This window comes from Hyla sarda, chromosome 1, assembly GCF_029499605.1.
Source record: "Hyla sarda isolate aHylSar1 chromosome 1, aHylSar1.hap1, whole genome shotgun sequence".
NCBI lineage: Eukaryota > Metazoa > Chordata > Amphibia > Anura > Hylidae > Hyla > Hyla sarda.
In genome coordinates this window covers 263,187,452-263,209,239 of record NC_079189.1, presented here as the reverse complement: position 1 = coordinate 263,209,239, position 21,788 = coordinate 263,187,452, and the positions used below count along the sequence as shown (strand labels likewise).

Below are 21,788 nucleotides of genomic sequence, written 5' to 3'. Positions count from 1 at the left end.
TGAATATTAAAAACATATTAAGAGACATTGAGGGAGAGTGGAAAAACATAATGGCCCAACGTGTATAGCGTGTGTAGTGGCGTCCTGACGCTATTAAACAGCTTGTATCATCATCTCCAGAGATGTGCGAACTTACAGTAAATTCGATTTGTCACGAACTTCTCGGCTCGGCAGTTGATGACTTTTCCTGCATAAATTAGTTCGGCTTTCCAGTGCTCCGGTGGGGTGGAAAAGGTGGATACAGTCCTAGGAGACTCTTTCCTAGGAATGTATCCACCTTTTCCAGCCCACCGGAGCACCTGAAGGCTGAACTAATTTACGCAGGAAAAATCAACTGCCAAGCCGAGAAGTTCGTGAAGAATCGAATTTACTGTAAGTTCGCTCATCTCTAACCATCTCCATCAGCACTCCTGGCCGTATCATGTGATCTAGTCACATGTCCGGTCATCTGGTGTTTGCGCCTGCGTGCTCTCACCAGCGGAGGGGAACGCCGACAGATCAAGTAAGGGCAGTGTATACAAATACAGGGATCACTCACAAAGTAAAGCTGTCATCCCATATCACAAAGATTAAAAGTAGATGAAGTACGTATAGCGCAATGTAGATGAATATAGTGCTGGGCGGTATGTCAAAAATGTGGATCACAGTATTTTTCAAACTTATGGTGGTTAGCCCCACCCCACACTGGCTTTCAGCGCTTGCAGAGGGAGGTGACAGCTTCCGTTCTCAGTCCTGGGCCTGCGGCTCACAACTCATTCATTTCCAGGGCCACGGCTCACAAGAGGAAAAGGAGATCAGCGCCTGCGGGTATCATGATCCGTCCCCCAATGGGGACAACGCTGCGGCTGATAGTTCATTCGGTGGGGGGGGGGGGGGGGGAGAAAAGCAGGACAGCGCCCGTGGGTAATATATGATTAGTTCCCGAGCACTCTGTAGCTGATAATTCATTCATTCGAGGTGGGGGGGGGGGAGGGGTATTGCGGTACAGGGAAAAATTCATACCATACAGAAAAAACACAATGGTATTCGGTATTAACCAGTATATCGCCCAGCACTAGGTGAATACTTATGGTGTCTAGTAATGTGGAGCTGAGTGCATGTGAATGAGTGCTTGTGATGTCCGGTAATATGGAGTGATGTCCACATTAAATAAAGCTGCAAGAGCCTCTATAGTGTGTGAATGAAGACCAAGTGTCTGTGTTATAATCGAACAAAATGTGTTATGACAAAAAAAAAATGAAATATACGTGTGTGTGTATAAATGGTAGAAAGAAGAAGATGAAAGAAAGGGGGGGGGAAGGAACAAGAGGAAAAGGAAAAAATAAAAGGGGGAAAAAAGGAGGCAGGAGAAAGGAAGACAAAGGGAAGAAAAAGGAAAAGAAAGGGCGGAAAAAAAGAGTGTATGTAGTAATTAGGAAGCTAGCGGGGCATGTAATTAAAAACAAGTTGCTATACCTACACTATATAAAAAATAAATAAATAAATAAAAAAAGGAATTATGAGAAATGTATAAGTATGTCCAATCGTTGCAGGTGTTCGCCATGCTCTGCTCGGACGCTGATACTGCAAGTGAGGTGAAGTTTCTAATTTAGTCTTCCTCCTTTAAAGGGGTAGTCCAGTGCTGAAAAACTTACCCCTATCCTAAGGATAGGGGATAAGTTTGAGATCGCGGAGGGTCCGACCGCTGGGGCCCCCTGCGATCTCTCTGTACGGGGGCCAGGCTCTCCGGCCAGATAGCGGGTGTTGACCTCCGCACGAAGCGGCGGCCGACACGCCCCCTCAATACATCTCTATGGCAGAGCCGGAGATTGCCGAAGGCAGCGCTCCGGCTCTGCCATAGAGTTGTATTGAGGGGGCGTGTCGGCTGCTGCTTCGTGCGGAGGTCGACACGCCCCCTTCCCGCGGGCTGTCTGGGCTCCGTACAGGAGATCGCAGGGGGCCTCCTTAGGATAGGGGATAAGTTGTTCACCACTGGGTTCACCACTGGACTGCTCCTTTTAAGGAGTGGAAGGACCTGTGTAGGGGAAGAGCACCTGTACCTGTCGCCGCCATCTGTGACTGGATTTCCACAGAATCCTATTTACCCTAAATTCTGGAATTTATTTCCGATGTGGGCATAGATAGTTTAAAGATTTGGGAGCTCCTAAAACTTGTAATTGAGCATATAAACTTGCAACTTATTACTTCAAAATCGAACTCTCAGTATGCTAATCCAAATGTGTGGCATCTTTTAGATGAGGCAGAGAAGTTTTGGGACCTTATCTTTAATATAGGGATTGCTAATAACCCACTCTAAGGTTCTACTGGTCCGAAGATGTTTTATGATACCACCATGTATTATGCCACGCAAGCGATTTGAAGAAATATTACGCTTTTTTTACTTTTTAATGACAACTCTTAATGTCCTCTGAAAGGTGAACCCCCTAACTTGACCAGCTTTTTAACCCCTTAATGACCAAGCCCATTTTCACATCAAGGACCAGGCCAATTTTATTTTTGCGTTTTCGTTTTTTCCTCCTCGCCTTCTAAAATCCATAACTCCATTATATTTCCATGTACAGACCCATATAAGGGCTTGTTTTTTGCGTGACCAATTGTACTTTGTAATGAAACCTCTCATTTTAGCATAAAATGTACGGCGAACCCCCAAAAAAATTTTAGGGAGCAAATTTAAATGAAAACCAAAATTTTGCACATTTTGGAGGGTTTTCTTTTCACACTGTACACTTTACGGTAAAAATGATAGGTCTTCTTTATTCTGTGGGTCAGTACGATTAAAATGATACCCATGGCTAGATACTTTTATATTTTTGTACCGCTTAAAAAAAATCTAAATCTTTTTGTACAAAATCAGTCATCTAAAATCGCCCTATTTTGACCACCTATAACTTCCGTATATAGGGCGGTATGAGGGCTCATTTTTTGGGCCGTCATCTGTACTTTTTTTTTATTTTTTTTTAGATACCACATTTGCATATATAAAACTTTTAGATCTTTTTGTAAATTTTTTTAATAAAATGTGACCAAAAAGCAGGATTTGTGGACTTTTTAAATTTTTTACGTTTACGCCATTCACCGTACGGGATCATTAACATTATATTTTGATAGTTCGGACATTTACGCACGCGGCGATACCAAATATGTTTATTAAAAAAAAGGTTTACGCTTTTTGGGGGTAAAATGGGAAGACTGACAATTTTCATTTTTATTGGGGGAGGGGATTTTTCACTTTTTTTTTTTTACTTTTTTGTTTTTACATTTTTCAAATTTTTTTTTTTTACACTTTTTATGTCCCCATAGGAGACTATCTATAGCAATCTTTTGATTGCTAATACTGTGCAGTGCTATGCATAGGACACAGCACTGCTCAGTATTATCGGTGATCTTCTGCTCTGGTCTGCTCGATCGCAGACCAGAGCAGAAGACCTCGGGAGACAGCCGGAGCTAGGTAAGGGGACCTCCAGCTGTCATGGTGAATGATCGGATCCCCGCGGCAGCGCTGCGGGCGATCCGATCATCCAATCAAAGTGCCGCAGATGCTGTGATCTGTATTGATCACGGCATCGGAGAGGTTAATGGCGGACATCCGCGCGATCGCGGATGTCGGCCATTACCGGCGGGTCCCCGGCTGCTGCTAGCAGCCAGAACCTGCCGTGTATGACGCGAGCACCCTTCCGATGCTCGCGGTCATACACAGGACGTAAATGTACGTCCTGGTGCTGGAAGTCCCGCCAAACCAGGACTTGCATTTATGTCCGTGGTCGTTAAGGAGTTAAAATATGGCCCCTGCTCAATTTGAGGTGTATAACCCAGCTAAAAATAGACTAGTCCCTGGTGCTTTTAAGGGGCATCTACGTTTCTGTCAATACGTGCCTAATAATTTATAAACAGTGAGAGCGAGTCTGGCTACAAACACACAGATTCAGACTTTTTATTTATTTTTTAGACAACCATATTACGAAAGGTCTTTATCATCCGGAACAAGATATATAGTGTTTTTTTTGGATCTGACTGTAGCAATTTAGCAAAAAAATTAATGCACCCTGATAGAAATGTTGGATTGCTGCAAAACTCTGCATGCAGTTATGTTTCAGGCAGATATGTAAATGATTACAGGTGTGGTCTGATTAGACAATGGGTCTGCCACAAGAGTTCTATCCCCCCTAGAGACAGTCATGTGTCTGCAGTGCACTCTAAGGCTATGCTCACACGCTGGAATGTCCGCAAACTGCAGGGCATCTCATAGATGGCTATGCATTCTGTGCAGTCTCCACACGAAGAATGAACGTGTTTATTCTTTGTGCGGACACGGAAGTCGGAATTTCTGTGCTGGAAACATCTGGCATGGAAATTCCACTGTGAGCTCTGATCAGCAGAATCCCGTTGAATTGCTGCAGCGGAATCTCCGTGACAGATTCCAATACATTGTGAACATGGGCTATTGCACTTTGTCCTGTTAATAGTCTTTAAGAGGGAGGCATAATTGGGTGGAGAGAGATGGCCCAGACAGGTAATATACTGACAAGCATGAGCAGCCCCACAGTTTCCTTGTCCACCATCCAGATACAGGTTAGCACTTCATCACACACCCCAGTCTCTGCATGGGCCATTTCTACATAGCAGAAGGAAGCATGTCATGGGGCCCATTTCATGTCCTGCCATTGACCTTTGTTGGCAGTGGTGTCTTGAACAAGAATCCTGGACTTCTTTGGACTGGAACTGTATTCTCTTTAGGGGTGCAACTAACAAATATTTTTATAATCGATTATTTGGCCGATTTATTGTTTCGACTTACCGACTAAAAACTAAAATCTGATAAAAATAATTATAGTGGAGAAGATAACTTATGAGTTAGATTTGGGAGGAATTTAATGAGGGGAGGGGATTGGACTGAAGGTCTTCTGTGTGGGGGCAGTCTTTAGAAAGGTGAGCTAAAGTTTATTTTTGCAGCCCGGGCACAAGGAATATGTAGTACAGTACAGATTTCCAGCGCCGGCGGCCCGCAACTCACAGGAGGACGAGGGGACATATGATTAGTTCCCTGATGTAGGGGACAGCGCAGCGCTGGGCTGATAAACCGGAGGGGGTGGGGGGTTAGAGAGCAGAACAGCGCCCGTGGGTCACATTATTGGGGGGGGGGGGGGGAGAAATACTGTGAAACCGCCATAACGTGATACACAGTAATACACATTTTTGGTCATACCTCCCTGCTCTAACACAGCCTGTGTCACCTGTCCTTGTTTCTGCCTGTTTTCTACTGCAGTCCTGTGCCTCCAGTTACCATGACAGAAGGGTGGGTGGGCTACAGAACAAGATTACAGACAGGAACCAGGAAGTATGAGTATTTATACAATAGTGCAGCATTCTAAAAAAGTTGCAGAAAAAATAGGTGAATTTGTCTCAAATCATAGCAGCAACATTTTAGTCCCACACTGGAACCCTTTTCAAGTTTAAGGATACATATATCATAGGGGGTATTTATACCCAAAACATGTGATCAATCAATACAATATGCTAAACCAATTATATACATAAAGGTTTATAAATATTCGTTGTGATATATAATCCATTTCATAGTGTTTATAGCCATTTCTAGTGATATTTTCTGCGTACCGGTGCATGTTAAAAGAACTCTTTACGTCATAGTTCCAGTTAATAACAAAATACAATAAATACATCACATTAACACCTTCAATATTCTATTGTGGTCACCTGTGCTGTACATACACTAGTTCATATACATAAGTAAAGAAAGGTGCACATAACCGCTCCATCATGGTGCCATTAGCGTGGGTCCGCAGCTACTTTCCCATCCCTTCTGTGTAGTCAGGTGAACTCCGTTCAACCGACCTGGGTCACCTAACTATAATCACATAACCGGTTGTCATCACTACCAGGACGCTAACCAGTACCTCTGTAGTGTACTGAGGAGTGGGATTTGAACAGATCGCTATAAAACAGGACCTGGCTGATTACAATATATACAATACAACGATGCCTAGTTATATATGTTAAAACAATGTTTAGAGTATAAAACATAGTGATATGTATGTAGAAAGACCATCGGAGGGAGTATTGGGGACCAAATGTGAAGGATATTTCATAGCAATAATAAATACATAAAAGTAAATAAACCAAAAATACAGATGAGAATTTATTTTTAAAATAAACAAGCAAATAAATAAAAAATAAAGAATATAATAAAAAATATATATAAAATAAAAAATGATAGATAAAAAAATAAATGTAAAAAATTATTTTCAACTCACATTTTTGTAAATCTCTCAGACCAATTTCAAGGGCAATCCCCAGGTTTGTAGGATATCGTTTATCAATTCCATCCCTGAGAATAGGTGCACAACATCAATGGGAGGTTTCTGATGGTCAGAATCTCTCAACCCCCGACCATCCTCACGAACTCCCCTACAGCCAACTTATAGGAGTGCGCCCGCTCACTGAACAGCGCTGCTTCAACATATTCTCACATTACCCAAGTAAAGCAAAAAAAGAAATATTGATAAAAATTATATAATAAAAAAAATAAACATACCGTAATATAAAGAATACCAAAAAAAAAAACAACCAATGATGTTATCACATCACATTTCCTTCATGTATATCACTCCAAACAGTTTTACTAATAATATCTTTATTGCACAAGCCCATATAACAAAAAATAGAACTACATTAATTGTTGCTGCGGATAGAGCAGGTATTGCAATGTTTTCTTCACTGTGTAGAAATAACTTTTGAATTCAATCTTAAAAAAAAAAAAAAAAAAAACAGAATCTACAAATAATTAAAAAAAATATATACTGTAATATGTAGCACAAGTCATACATTTCCAATTAGGTCAACATCATATCATATTAAATTCAACATTCAGGCCTCTCGGCCATAAAGTGCTTTAATGGATGAATCCACTAAATTTCTTTCCTACGTAAAATGGTTAATCTGTCACCTCCTCTAGGGGGGACAGGTACAAAGTCAATGGCCATATGTCAGTTTATCTGTGTGCCCTACCTCCGTGTAATGTTTGGAAACAGGTAAGTCCATTTTCTTTTTCTTTTTTTATACTGTAACAATGGTTATTTATTCTTGTTTTTAGACTCCAGGTAGTCTGACCTACATATAAATATTTGCAGGGACAGATTAAGAGATGGATCCAAGTCGAGTCACAAGTTAGAAAATGTTTAATAATATATGATTTTTGAGTCACAGTATGTATAAAGGAAGAGCCGTTCATCATTTGGGGACAGTTTACACATGGGAAGGATCCCAATCTCCTAGGTTGTTAAATAGGTCTGTCCAGTATTCCACTCTGACCATACCTCAGTTTTTACCAATTTATCCTTAAGATCACCTGATCGTTTGTATGACATGAGGGGATTGAAGTCAAATTCTTTTATCCCTTGAAAGCTATCTTTTAAAATATACCAGTGTTTTGTTTAGTATTTTAAAGATGGCTCGACTATGTTGGTTGTACACAGATATAAAGGGAATTCTTTGTTGTTTGTTCCTCACTCTGGGTCAGAGTGTGGTTTCCCTGTCTAGGGACACTACTGTAGATTTGTGTTTATCACTTTGTGTGGATACCCTCAATCAGAGAAATTATAAGATATGTTGTCCAATGTCTCATATCATGGCAGACTGATCATCTACTACTATCCTTGCCCTCAGCATTTGACTGAAGGGCAAGATGTTCACCATTCGTCTAGGGTGGCAACTATTGTAATGTAGCAATGTATTCTTGTCAGTGGGCATCGTATATAAACATGTTTGTAATTTATTGCCTACAATGGACATGGATACATCTAGGATGCTCACACATTCACTACAATGAGTCATGGTGAAAACAAATTTGTAATCTACCGTATTTTGTTGGAAAAAAAAAAATTTAACCACTCAGGGACCCAGGGCATGCCTCGACGCTCTGGTACTTAAGGACCCAGGGTGTACCTTTACCTGGACCTGGATGACTGCTGATGTTCATCAGCAGGTACCCTGTGCAAACCCCTGGGGGGGCACAAATTGTCAGTCAATTCAGACCAGCAATTTGCGGCGATTCCATGTCAATCTGGTCTCTGGTGACCCAGAATTAAAGGGTGAATGGGGCTGTCCGAGGTGTCCGGAACAACCGACCAATCACTGCCCTGCTGGGCGGTGATCGGGGCGGCGATCAGGGTTGGCGGGGGTCTCATACCTCTCCGTTGTCCAGCGCGGCCCCCTCAGAAGCAGCGGCAGCGGTCCCGGTGGCAGGATACAGCAGGAGGTGAGGCATGTCCACCTGCTGCTGTTGCTTAGCAACAACTCTCAGCTTGCACAGCCAAAGGGCATGCTGAATGTTGTAGTTTGGCAACAGCTGGAGTTCCAACTACAACTCCCAGCATGCCCTTTAATAGTCTGTGCATGCTGGGGGTTGTAGTTATGCAACAGCTGGAGGCACACTTTTTCTATGGAAAAGTGTGCATCCAGCTGTTGCATAACTACAACTCCCAACATGCACAGACTATCAAAGGGCATGCTGGGAGTTGTAGCAGTGTGCCTCCAGCTGTTGCAAAATTACAACTCTCAGCATGCCCTTCTACTGTCAATGCATGCTGAGTGTTGAAGTTTTGCAACAGCTGGAAGAACATTGGTTGTGAAACAGTGTGTGTCCTAACTCGGTGTTTCGCAACCAGTGTGCCTCCAGCTGTTGCAAAACTACAACTCCCAGCATGCACTGAGACTGCACATGCTGGGAGTTATAGTTTTGCAACAGCTGGAGGCACACTGGTTGCACAACACAGTTCTTTACTCAACTCAGGGTTTCACAACCAGTGTGCCTCCAGCTGTTGCATAACTACAACTCCCAGCATGTATGGTCGATCAGTGCATGCTGGGAGTTGTAGTTTTGCAACAGCTGGAGGTTTGACCCCCCCACCCCACCCCCACCCACCCAAATGTGAATATACAGGGTACATTCACACGGGAGGCAGTTTACAGCAAGTTTTGTGCTGCAAGTTTGAGATGCGGCAAATTTTCCGCCGCAGCTCAAATTCCCAGCGAGAAACTCTCTGCAAACCCAAGCCCATGTGAATGTACCTAAAAACACTACACAAAATAAAAAGTAAGACACTACATATACATATACATGTACCCTTGCACAGTCAAATCTCCCCCCCCCCAATATAAAAAAAACATCTTGTACGGCACGGTTTCAAAATGGAGCCTCCAGCTGTTGAAAAACAATTCCCAGTATTGCCGGACAGCCACTGACTGTCAAGGCATACTGGGAGTTTTGCAACAGCTGGAGGCACCCTGTATATGAAACACTGCTGTAGGGTATTTTGGTGGCGGATGCAAATCCCCAAAATAGGTCTCAAATGCGCATGGCGCTCTCTCGCTTCGGAGCCCTGTCGTATTTCAAGGAAAGTTTAGGGCCACATATGGGGTATTTCCGTACTCGGGAGAAATTGTTACAAATTTTTGGGGGGCTTTTTCTCCTTTTACCCCTTATGAAAAGGTAAAGTTGGGGTCTACACCAGCATTTTAGTGTACAAACTTTTTATTTTTTTACACTAACATGCTGGTGTTGCCCCATACTTTTAATTTCCACAAGCGGTAAAAGGAAAAAAATTTGTAATGCAATTTCTCCTGAGTACGGAAATACCCCATATGTGGGTGTAAATTGATCTGCAGGCGCACAACGTGGCTCAGAAATGAGAGCACACCATGTACATTTGAGGCCTAAATTGGTGATTTGCACAGGGGTGGCTGATTTTGCAGCGGTTCTGACATAAACGCAAAACAATAAATACCCACAAGTGACCCCCATTTTGGAAACTATACCCCTCATGGAGTGTAACGGGGTATAGTGAGCCTTAACACCACACAGGTGTTGGATGAATTTTTGTTAAAGTTGGATGTGAAAATGAGAAAAAAAAAATAATTTAAGCTAAAATGCTGGTTTTACCTTACATTTGTCATTTTCACAAAATTTGTAACCCCATTTCTTCTGAGTATACAAATACCTCATATGTGGATGCAAAGTGCTCTGCGGGCAAACTACAATGCTCAGAAGAGAAGGAGTGCCATTGGGCTTTTGGAGAGAGAATGTGTCCGAAATTGTTTACAAAGCCCCCTAGTGCCAGAACAGTGGACCCCCCCCACACACACACACATGACCCCATTTTGGAAACTACACCCCTTACAGAATGTAATAAGGGGTGCAGTGAGCATTTACACCCCACAGGTGGCTGACAGATTTTTGGAACAGTGGTCCAACAGCCCACTCACTGTTCCAAAGATCTGTCAAACACAAGTGGGCTGTAAATGCTCACTGCACCCCTTATTAACCCCTTAAGGACCAGGCCAATTTTATTTTAGCATTTTTGTTTTTTCCTCCTCGCATTCTAAAAATCCTAACTCTTTTATATTTCCATTCACAGACCCATATGAGGGCTTGTTTTTTGCGTCACCAATTGTACTTTGTAATTACATCACTTATTTTACCATAAAATGTACGGCGCAACCAAACAAATATTATTTATGTGGGAAAATTGTACAGAAAACAGCAATTAAGCTAATTTTGGAAGGTTTTGTTTTCACACTGTACACTTTCCGGTAAAAATAACATGTTTTCTTTATTCTGTGGGCCAATACAATTAAAATGATACCCATGATATATGCTTTTCTATAACGGTACCGCTTAAAAATCTCAAACCTTTTTAACAAAATTAGTATGTTTGAAATTGCCCTATTTTGACCACCTATAACTTACTAATTTTTCCATTTATGGGGCGGTATGAGGGCTAATTTTTTGCGCCATGATCTGTAGCTTTTATCAGTACTTTTACTTATGTTTGACTTTTTATACATTTTTTATAAAAAAAAAACATTTTTTTGGAATATTAACGTGACAAAAAAGCAGCAATTTTGGACTTAAAAAAAAAAAAAAAAATTGGGACGTTTATGCCGTTCACCGTACAGGATAATTAACAATATATTTTAATAGATCAGACTTTTACTCACGCGGCGATACCAAATATGTGTATTTTTTTTTATACGTTTTTTGGTGGTAAAAATGGGAGAAACAGATGTTTTACTTTTTTATTGGGGAGACTTTTCACTTTGTTTCCTTTTTTTATTTTACACTTTTTTTTTTTTTTTACTTTTTTTTTTTATACACTTTAATAGTTCCCATAGGAGACTATTTACAGCAATCAGTTTATTGCTAATACTGTTCAGTGCTATGCATAGGACATAGCACTGATCAGTGTTATCGGTGATCTTCTGCTCTGGTCTGCTCGATCTCAGACCACAGCAGAAGACCCCAGGAGACGGCCGGAGCCAGGTGAGGGGACCTCCGGCAGCCATGCTGGATGATCAGATCCCCGCGGCAGCACTGCAGGTGATACGATCATCCATTCAAAGTACCGCACTGCCGCAGATGCCTTGATCTGTATTGATCACAGCCTCTGAAGGGTTAATGGCGGACATCCGCGCGATCGCGGATGTCCGCCATTACCGGCGGGTCCCTGGCTGCTGATAGCAGCTGGGACCTGTTGGTCATGGCGGTACATAAATGTACGTCATCGTGCATTAAGTACCACGGCACCATGACGTACATTTACGTCCATTGTCGTTAAGGGGTTAAATTCTGTGAGGAGTGTAGTTTCCAAAATGGGGTCACATGGGGGGGGGGTAGTCCACGGTTCTGGCACCACGGGGGGCTTTGTAAACGCACATGGCTTCCGACTTCCATTCCAACCAAATTCTCTCTCCAAAAGCTCAATGGTGCTCCTTCTCTTCTGAGCATTGCAGTTTGCCCACAGAGCACTTTACATCCACATATGGGGTATTTTTCGAAGCTTTTTCTCCTATTAATCCTTGTGAAAAGGAAAAATTTGGGGTAACACCAGCATTTTAGTGAAAAAAAATTATATATTTTTCATTTTCACGTCCAACTTTAGCGGAAATTTGTCAGACACCTGTGGGGTGTAAAGGCTCCCTGTACCCCTTGTTACGTTCCTTGAGGAGTGTAGTTTCCAAAATAGTATGCCATGTTTTTTTGTTTTTTTTCTTTTTCTTTGTGCTGTTCTGGCACCATAGGGGCTTCCTAAATGTGACATGCCCCCCAAAAACCCTTTCAGCAAAATTTGCTTTCAAAAAGCCAAATGTGACTCCTCTTCTGAGCATTGTAGTGTGCCCTTGACACTTGATGTCCACACATGAGGTATTTCCATACTCAGAAGAGAAGGCGTTAAATTTTGGGGGGCATTTTCTCCTATTACCCCTTGAAAAAATGTTTTATTTAAAATGTTGGGGAAAACCAGCATTTTGGTGAAAAGTTCCTAGTATAGTATGCCAAAAGTTTCCAAAATAGTATGTCATGTTTTTTGTTCTTTTCTATGTTTTTTTGACATGTCCCCCAAAACCATTTCAGAAAAACGAATTCTCCAAAATCCCATTGTCGCTCCTTCCCTTCTGAGCCCTCTACTTGCACCCGCCAAACACTTTACATACACATATGAGGTATTTCCTTACTCGAGAGAAATTGGGTTTCAAATTTTGGGGGGCTTTTTCTCCTTTTACCCCTTGTAAAATTTTAAAAACTGGGTCTAAAAGAACATGAGCGTAAAAAATGAAGATTTAGAATTTTCTCCTTCACTTTGCTGCTATTCCTTTGAAACACCTAAAGGGTTAACACACTTTCTGAATGTCATTTTGAATACTTTGAGGGGTGCAATTTTTATAATGGGGTCATTTATGGGGTATTTCTAATATGAAGGCCCTTCATATCCACTTCAAAACTGAACTGGTCCCTGAAAAATTCAGATTTTGAAAATTTTGTGGAAAATTGGAAAATTGATGCTGAACTTTGAAGCCCTCTGATGTCTTCCAAAAGTAAAAACATAACATAAAGTAGACATATTGGGGGAGATTTATCAAAGGATTTAGACTGGTTTTTCCTGTCTAAATTTGTCGCACAGAAAGTCGCAGTCTATGTGCGACTTTTCTGTGACTTTTGCAGTAGAGGATTTTTAGAACATGATGCATGCAAGTCTATTTTAGACGGAAATGCATTGGAAAATGCATTGGTGCTGAATTTATCAAGTGCGACTTTTGTGCGACAAGTCGCACCTGCCCAAAATACACTGAAATGTCACCGTGTTGGAGCAGGTTTAAATGCAGTTTAAGCTATAGACCCTGAAGTCTGAGCACAGAATTTATCAAGGGCTGTGAGACCTTTGATAAATTAGGAGCACAATAGACAGGAGACTACCACATACGCTGGTCTATAAGCATACCCAGAATAGACTAGATTAGCAAATATCCCCCATTGTATATGTGAATCAATATATAATTTATGTCTATTTCCCTTATAAGCAGAGAGTTTCAAAGTTAAAAAAAATGCAAAATTTTCATATTTTCCATCAAATTTTGGAATTTTTCACCAAGTAATGATACAAGTATTGACAAAAATTTACCCCTGACATAAAGTAGAATATGTCACGAAAAACTATCTCGGAATCAGAATGAAAAGTAAAAGCATCCCAGAGTTATTAATGTGCAAAAAATGCCCGGGTCCTTAAGGTGAAAATGGGCTGGGTCCTTAACCTCTTAAGGACCCAGGGCGTATGGATACGCCCTCACACCCTGGGCCTTAAGGACCCAGGGCGTATCCATACGCGCGCCGGGCAGAGATCGGAACCGGATGCCTGCTGAAATCCTTCAGCAGGCATCCAGGGCAAACGCCGAGGGGGGCCATGTAGGCCCCCCATGTCGGCGAACGCCGCAAATCGCAAGGGAAATCGCCCTTGCAATCTGCGGCGATACCGGGCTGATCGGGTCTCTGGGACCCGACCGCCCGGTAATTTCGCATGATCCCGGCTGTCACAGACAGCCAGGACCATGCTGAAGACTAGGAGCGAGGTGGCAAGCCTGCCACCTCCTCCAATCCCCTGCGATCTGTCGGTTAGTTAACCGACCAATCGCAGGAGGGGGGGTGGTTACTTCATCCCGTCCAGCCCGGCCCCTGAAAGTCCGGAGAGGACGGGAGGAAGACCGGAGGACGCGGCGGGGGACGGGGGAGTGCTGGGGACCGGCCCCGGTACTTACCTCGTCCCTGAAGACCCGGATCCCTGCGATGAAGATGGCGGCGGCGACAGGTGAGTAGATCTTCAGCCGCGGTCGGGCCCTTTACAGCATTGCACGTCGCCGTAAAGCGACATGCATTGCTGTATTGGGACCCTGTAAACTACAACTCCCAGCATGCCCAGACAGTCCTTGGCGTCTGGGCATGCTGGGAGTTGCAGTTTTGCAACATCTGGAGGTCCACAGTTTGGAGACCACTGTGCCCTTCCAGATGTTGCAAAACTACACATCCTCAGCATGCCCTTACTGTCCAGGCATGCTGGGAGTTGTAGTTCTGTAACATCTGGCCCTTCAGATGTTGCAGAACTACAACTCCCAGCATGCCTGGACAGTTTTGGCATACTGGGAGTTGTAGTTTTGCAACATCTGGAAGGGCACAGATTGAGAACCACTGTATTAGTGGTCTGCAAACTGTAGTCCTCCAGATGTTGCAAAACTACAACTCCAAGTATGCCCTTACTGTCCAAGCATGCTGGGAGTTGTAGTTCGGCAACATCTGGCTCTAAAGATGTTGCCGAACTACTACTCCCAGCATGCTTGAGAATGCTGAGAGTTGTGGTTTTGCAACAACTGGAGGCACACTGGTTGGGAAACATTGTCTGTTTCCTAACTCAGTGTTTCCCAACCCATGTGCCTCCAGCTGTTGCAAAACTATAACTACCAGCATGCACTGATAGACTGTGCATGCTGGGAGTTGTAGTTTTGCAACAGCTGGAGGTCCCCCCCCCCTGTGGGTACATTCACATGGGCAGGGGGCTTACAGTGAGTATCAGGCTGCAAGTTTGCGATGCAGCAAATTTTGCGCGGCAGCTCAAACTCGCTGTAACCCCCCGCCCATGTGACTGTACCCTAAAAACACTACACTGCACTAACACAAAATAAAATAAAAAGTAAAAAACACTACATATACACATACCCCTACACAGCCCCCCTCCCCAATAAAAATGAAAAACATCTGGTACGCCACTGTTTCCAAAATGGAGCCTCCAGCTGTTGCAAAACAACAACTCCCAGTATTGCTGGACAGCCGTTGACTGTCCAAGCATGCTGGGAGTTTTGCAACAGCTGGAAGCACCCTGTTTGGGAATCACTGGCGTAGAATACCCCTATGTCCACCCCTATGCAAATCCCTAATTTAGGCCTCAAATGCGCATGGCGCTCTCACTTTGGAGCCCTGTCGTATTTCAAGGCAACAGTTTAGGGTCACATATGGGGTATCGCCGTACTCGGGAGAAATTGTGTTACAAATTTTGTGGGGCTTTTTCTCCTTTAACCCCTTATGAAAATGTGAAGTTGGGTTCTACACCAGCATGTTAGTGTAAAAAATAATTTTTTTACACTAACATGCTGGTGTTGCCCTATACTTTTCATTTTGACAAGAGGTAAAAGGGGAAAAAAAGCCCCCCAAAATTTGTAATGCAATTTCTCCCGACTACGGAGATACCCCATAAGTGGGCGCAAAGTGCTCTGGGGGCGCACAACAAGGCCTAGAAGAGAGAGTGTGCCATGTACATTTGAGGTGATTTGCACAGGGGTGGCTGATTGTTACAGCGGTTTTGACAAACGCAAAAAAAAACTAAACCCCACATGTGACCCCATTTCGGAAACTACACCCCTCACGGAATGTAATGAGGGGTGCAGTGAGAATTTACCCCCCACAGGTGTCTGACGGATCTTTGGAACAGTGGGCTGTGCAAATTAAAAATGTTGTACAGACCACTGTTCCAAAGATCTGACAGACACCAGTGGGGGTAAATGCTCACTGTACCCCTTGTTACGTTCCTCAAGGGGTATAGTTTCCAAAATGGTATGCCATGTGGGGGTTATTTTGCTGTCCTGGCACCATAGGGGCTTCCTAAATGCGAAGTGCCCCCCGAGCAAAATTTGCTGTCAAAAAGCCAAATATGACTCCTTCTCTTCTGAGCATTGTAGTTCGCTCGTAGTGCACTTCAGGTCAACTTATGGGGTACCTCCATACTCAGAAGAGATGGGGTTTCAAATTTTGGGGGGTATTTTTTGCTATTAACCCTTGCAAAAATGTGAAATTTGGGGTGAAACACCCATTTTAATGACATTTTTTTTTTTTTTTACGTATGCAAAAGTCGTGAAACACATGTGGGGTATTAAGGCTCACTTTATTCCTTTTTACGTTCTTCAAGGGGTCTAGTTTCCAAAATGGTATGGCATGTGTTTTTTTTTTTTGTTGCTGTTCTGGCACCATAGGGGCTTCCTAAATGCAACATGCCCCCCAAAAACCATTTCAGAAAAACGTACTCTCCAAAATCCCCTTGTCGCTCCTTCGCTTCTGAGCCCTCTACTGCGCCCGCCGAACAATTTACATAGACATATGAGGTATGTGCTTACTCGAGAGAAATTGGGCTACAAATAGATGTATACATTTTCTCCTTTTACCCCTCGTAAAAATTCAAAAATTGGGTCTACAAGAACATGCGAGTGTAAAAAATGAAGATTGTGAATTTTCTCCTTCACTTTCCTGCTATTCCTGTGAAACACCTAAAGGGTTAAAAGGCTGACCGAATATCATTTTGTATACTTTGGGGGGTGCAGTTTTTATAATGGGGTCATTTGTGGGGTATTTCTAAGATGAAGACCCTTCAAATCCACTTCAAACCTGAACTGGTCCCTGAAAAATAGTGAGTTTGGAAATTTTGTGAAAAATTGGAAAATTGCTGCTGAACTTTGAAGCCCTCTGGTGTCTTCCAAAAGTAAAAACTTGTCAATTTTATGATGCAAACATAAAGTAGACCTATTGTATATGTGAAAAAAAATTAAAATATTTTGAATATCCATTTTCCTTACAAACCGAGAGCTTCAAAGTTAGAAAAATGCAAAATTTTCAAATTTTTCATAAAATTTTCAAATTTTTCACCAAGAACGGATGCAAGTTACAACATTTTTTTACCACTATGTTAAAGTAGAATATGTCACGAAAAAACAATCTCGGAATCAGATTGATAACTAAAAGCATTCCAGAGTTATTAATGTTTAAAGTGACAGTGGTCAGATGTTCAAAAAATGTCCGGGTCCTAAGGTGTAAAATGGCTGGGTCCTCAAGAGGTTAAGGGTTTAACTGATCCAAACTGCCCTTCCATAGGAGAAAGGCGTCAATAAATCTCCACCACCCCAGACAATGCCTGAAGTTGTGGGATCCATGGATGATGCCTCCAGGGAACTTGCATATACATTAGCGTACATGGGCGCCACAGTTATCACCATGGCGGTCCCGACTAGCTCTAAATAATATTGATCTTCAAAAACTAAATTATTTGTGAGTATGAGGAACAAAAGTTGTAGCATAAAGTCTTGGGCCGCCATGGAGAACTGAGTTGTGGACAAAATCCCACGCACTGCTGAGATCCCTTTAGTGTGGTCTATTGAGGTGTAAAGACTTGTTATATCAAATTATACAAAAATTATATTTTCAGGAATCTGTCACAAATTTTTTACAAAAAATCACTAGTATCTCGTATGTATGATGTAGAATTAAACACAAATGGTCTTCGTTTCCTATATAAGAAAATTGATGCATTACTCAAGACTGCATCATGGCCTGAGACTATTGGTCTTCCAGGAGGTTGGGTCAATGATTTATGAATTTTAGGCAATACATACAGTAAAGGCATTCTGGGATATTTAACAATTAAAGGACAACTGCAGCGCAATATACACTTATCCCCTATCTACAAGATAGGGAATAAGTGTTTGATCGTGGGGGTCCGACCGCTGGGACCCCCCGAGATCTCCCTAACAGGGCGCCGCCATTAGTATAGTATAGTATAGTCATAGTAAGCGCTAAGGCGCGTAGCGTCGACCTAGAGGTCGACTATGAGGCCCCGTCTCCTCCCCGTCCCCATACAGTTCTATGGGGGAGCCAGGGAGGCACGAACACTGCCTCCCTGCCTCTCCCATAGAGATGCATGGAGGAGGCGTGCCGGCCGCAACGTCATGCGGCGGCAGGCACGCCCCCTGCACGGGAGAGCCACGGCACAGCTGCGGCCCCGTACAGGAGATCGTGGAGGGGTCTCACCGGTCTGACCCCCCGCGATCAAACACTTATCCCCTATCTTGTAGATAGGGGATAAGTGTATATTGCGCTGCAGTTGTCCTTTAAGAATTCCTTCAGTTGTTCATCAATTATACCATTACTAAATGCCGCATCAATTTCATCATGATATTCTTCATAGGTATTAAAATTACTGAGTTTTCCGTGGACTTTACGTTTATAGTCTGCTGTGTCCGTAACCACGAGATTAGGACACTTAATGCTCTCACCATCTGCAGATAATTTAAACTTTTCTATCTTTTTTTAACTAGAGACTTATAAGTCTCAAGAAGATGTGCTATAACTGTTGGATTGAAATTACTTTTGGAGTTCAAAATCCTTCAGGCATAACTCATTCTCTTTTACGGACCGTGTCACAATTTTGGATTCCGTGTCACAATTTTGGATTCATGTGTATGGAACCATATTTTAAGTTTTAAATTTCTAAAGAAATGTTGTAGGTCAAATTCTAGGTGAAACCAATTAATATGTGTACTAAGACAATAACAGTCCCCAAGATAATAATTGCACATCAGATAAATTTTGACTGGAAATATTTACCACAGTCTCATTTACATTTTGTAGTTCCCCCCCCCCCCCCCCCCCCCGATGTTCTGTGAGCGAGGGGGGTAGTTGTTTAGCTTGGTGTTGGCTCCTTGTTTTGAGAGAGAGTATCATTTCTGCATATGGTACGGTATTAAAAAAAAAAAAAAAAAAAAAATTGCTGATTTTTGGACACATCATATGTCATAAAGTGACTAAAAAGCAATAGAAACTACCAATCATGGTGCATACAGCCCTGTTTACCAAACCATAAAAAAATGTTTATAGGGGATAAGGGATAAGTGTCTGATCGCAGGGATACGACTGCTGGGGCTCCCACCCATCTCTAGAACTGGTCCAGTCTCTTACCTCGGATCGCCCAAGGTTTGGAAGTGGCCACAGAATATCTTTACACCCGGTGAATGACAGAGCAAGCTGTCACTCCTAAGACCGTTTTGTCTCGGAAGGTGTCAAGGCCAGAGTGCTCAGAGGTAGGCTACAAAGGAATATGGTTTTACCTGTTGGGGACGGAGGGCATATGGATACGCCCTCGCATCCCGGTACTTATGGACGGAGGGCGTAACTGTACATTACCTTTATATGCTGCAGAACTACAACTCCCAGTATGCCTGGACAGTCTGGGCATGCTTGGAGTTGTAGTTTTGCAACATCTGGAGGGCTACAGTTTGGAGACCACTATTTAGCTGTCTCCAAACTGTTCTTCCCCAGTTGTTGCATAACTATCCAGGCATGCTGGGATTTGTAGTTCTGCAACATATAAAGGGCCAGATATTGCAGAACTACACGCCCAGCATCCCTGACTGTCTGGGTGTGCTGAGAATTGTAGTTTTGCAACAGCTGTAGGCACAATGGTTGGGAAACACGGAGCTAGAGTCTTTTTCCTAACTCAGTGATTCCAACCAGTGTGCCTCCAGCTGTTGCAAAACTACAACTCCCAGACAGCACTGACAGACCGTACATGCAGGGAGTTGAAGTTTTGCAACAGCTGGAGGTACACGGGTTGGAATCACTGAGCTAAAGTCTGTTTCCCCACCAGTGTGCCTACAGCTGTTGCAAAACTACAACTCCCAGCATGTACGGTCTGTCAGTGCATTCTGGGAGTTGTAGTTTTGCCAAAACTGAAGGTTTGGGGCACCACCCCCCCCTCCCATGAGAATTTACATGGTACATTCACACGGGCGGGTTTACAGGTGGGTTTCCTTCTACAAGTTTGAGCTGCAGCTCAAACTTCCAGCGGAAAACTCACTGTGAACCCCTGACCGTGTGAATGTACCCTAAAAACACTACACTACACTAACAAATAATAAAAAGTAAAACACTACATATACACCCCCTTACACGTCTGGAAAACGTCCCATACGGCAGTGTTTCCTAAACAGAGCCTCCAGCTGTTGCCAAACAACAACTACCAGTATTGCCGGACAGCCATAGACTTGCAACAGCTGGAGGCACCCTGTTTGGGAAACACTGCCGTAGGGTTTTTGTGGAGACCAGTCCCATCCTTGTATCCGGGTCCGCCACTATTGCAAAGTCCTAATTTAGGCCTCAAATGCGCATGGCGCTCTCTCACTTCGGAGCCCTGTCGTATTTCAAGGCAACAGTTTAGGGCCACATATGGAGTATTTCCGTACTCGGGAGGAATTGTGTTACTAATTTTGGGGGAATTTTCTCCTTTTACCCCTTATGAAAAGAAAAAGTTAGGGGCTACACCAGCATGTTAGTGTAAAAAATAAACATTTTTACACTAATATGCTGGTGTTGCCCCATACATTTCATGGGGCATGGAAGAAAAGATGACAGAGGGTAAAGTGAGTTAGTTTGGGAGGCTGATCATAAAATGGATATTAGAGTTTTTGTGGGCATGGAACTTGCGACTTTTTAGATAATTTTCTCAGGCTGTGCGACTTTTGAGAGACTCTAGTGTCTATTCTCAGCAGCACTTTAGACCAGAATAGTCCGTTCGCAAAATTTACCAAATGCAGTGATTTTCTCGTCTAAAGTACTGCGGAGAGTAGACAATGAGTTGTTCTAAAAGTAGTACAATAATAGAAAAGCATGAAAAGATGGATATAATTTTAGTTGTATTGACTCACAGAATAAAGAGAACATGTCAGTGACTAAAGTGCATTGCGGAAAAACCGAACCCCCTAAAAGTAGCAAAATTGCGGGTTTCTTATAAATTTCCCGCAATAAATTTTTTGGGGGTTTTGACATATATTTTATGGTAAAATAAAAGGTGTAATTACAAAGAACAATTGGCCGCGCAAAAAACAAGCCATCATATGGGTCTGTAGCTAAATAAAATTATTATGGCTCTTAGAAGGCAAGGAGAAAAAAAATTATCATCTTAAAGCTCATTAGTTGATATTTGCCTATATACCTCAGACCCCTGGATAAATTAAGACCCCCAGACCCTGGAATAAATGCATATCCAACCCCTGAATAACTGTGCATACCCCGTAACCCTAAATTAATTCACACTTCAGCCCCCACACACAGTAGGCACACTACATATAGAAGTCACACAGCATAAAACCCTCAGTGTCCTTCCGTTATAGTGTACCAAATCCTCACCCCCCCCCCCCCCCCCCATTTTTATTGTGATCGTTCTAGTGCACGTGCACCACAAAGTGAGGTCTAGGGTGCACTATAAAGAATGGGGGACAAGGTGGTGCTACACTTACTGCACTATAAATTATAGGGCGGGGGGGGGGGGGGGGGAGCAGCGGAGGTTGGGGAAAGGATTTACTATAAAGGATAGGAGCGAGGAAGGGATACATTGTAAAGTTGTGGTCCCCAAACTGCTGTTGCAAAACTACAACTCCCAGTATGTCCAGACAGCTGTTTGTTGTCCAGGCATGCTGGGAGTTGTAGTTTTGCAACATTTGGAGGTCCACAGTTTGGAGACCTGGGTTATATAGTAAAATGACCTGTCCTTTCCCCTCCCAAATATCATATAAAATATAAAATCTGTGGCGAAAATGAGTGCAGCTGCAGTCATTACACTCACCCCTTTGCTCAA

General features: G+C 42.9%; 1 protein-coding gene across 4 annotated transcripts in view; it reads left to right on the top strand.

Annotated features, from left to right (window-relative positions):
* The window catches only part of LOC130368131 (tetraspanin-3-like), a 71,832-nt gene that overhangs the window by 37,011 nt on the left and 13,033 nt on the right, over positions 1–21,788 (top strand). The gene's annotated exons all lie outside the window — the stretch shown is intronic.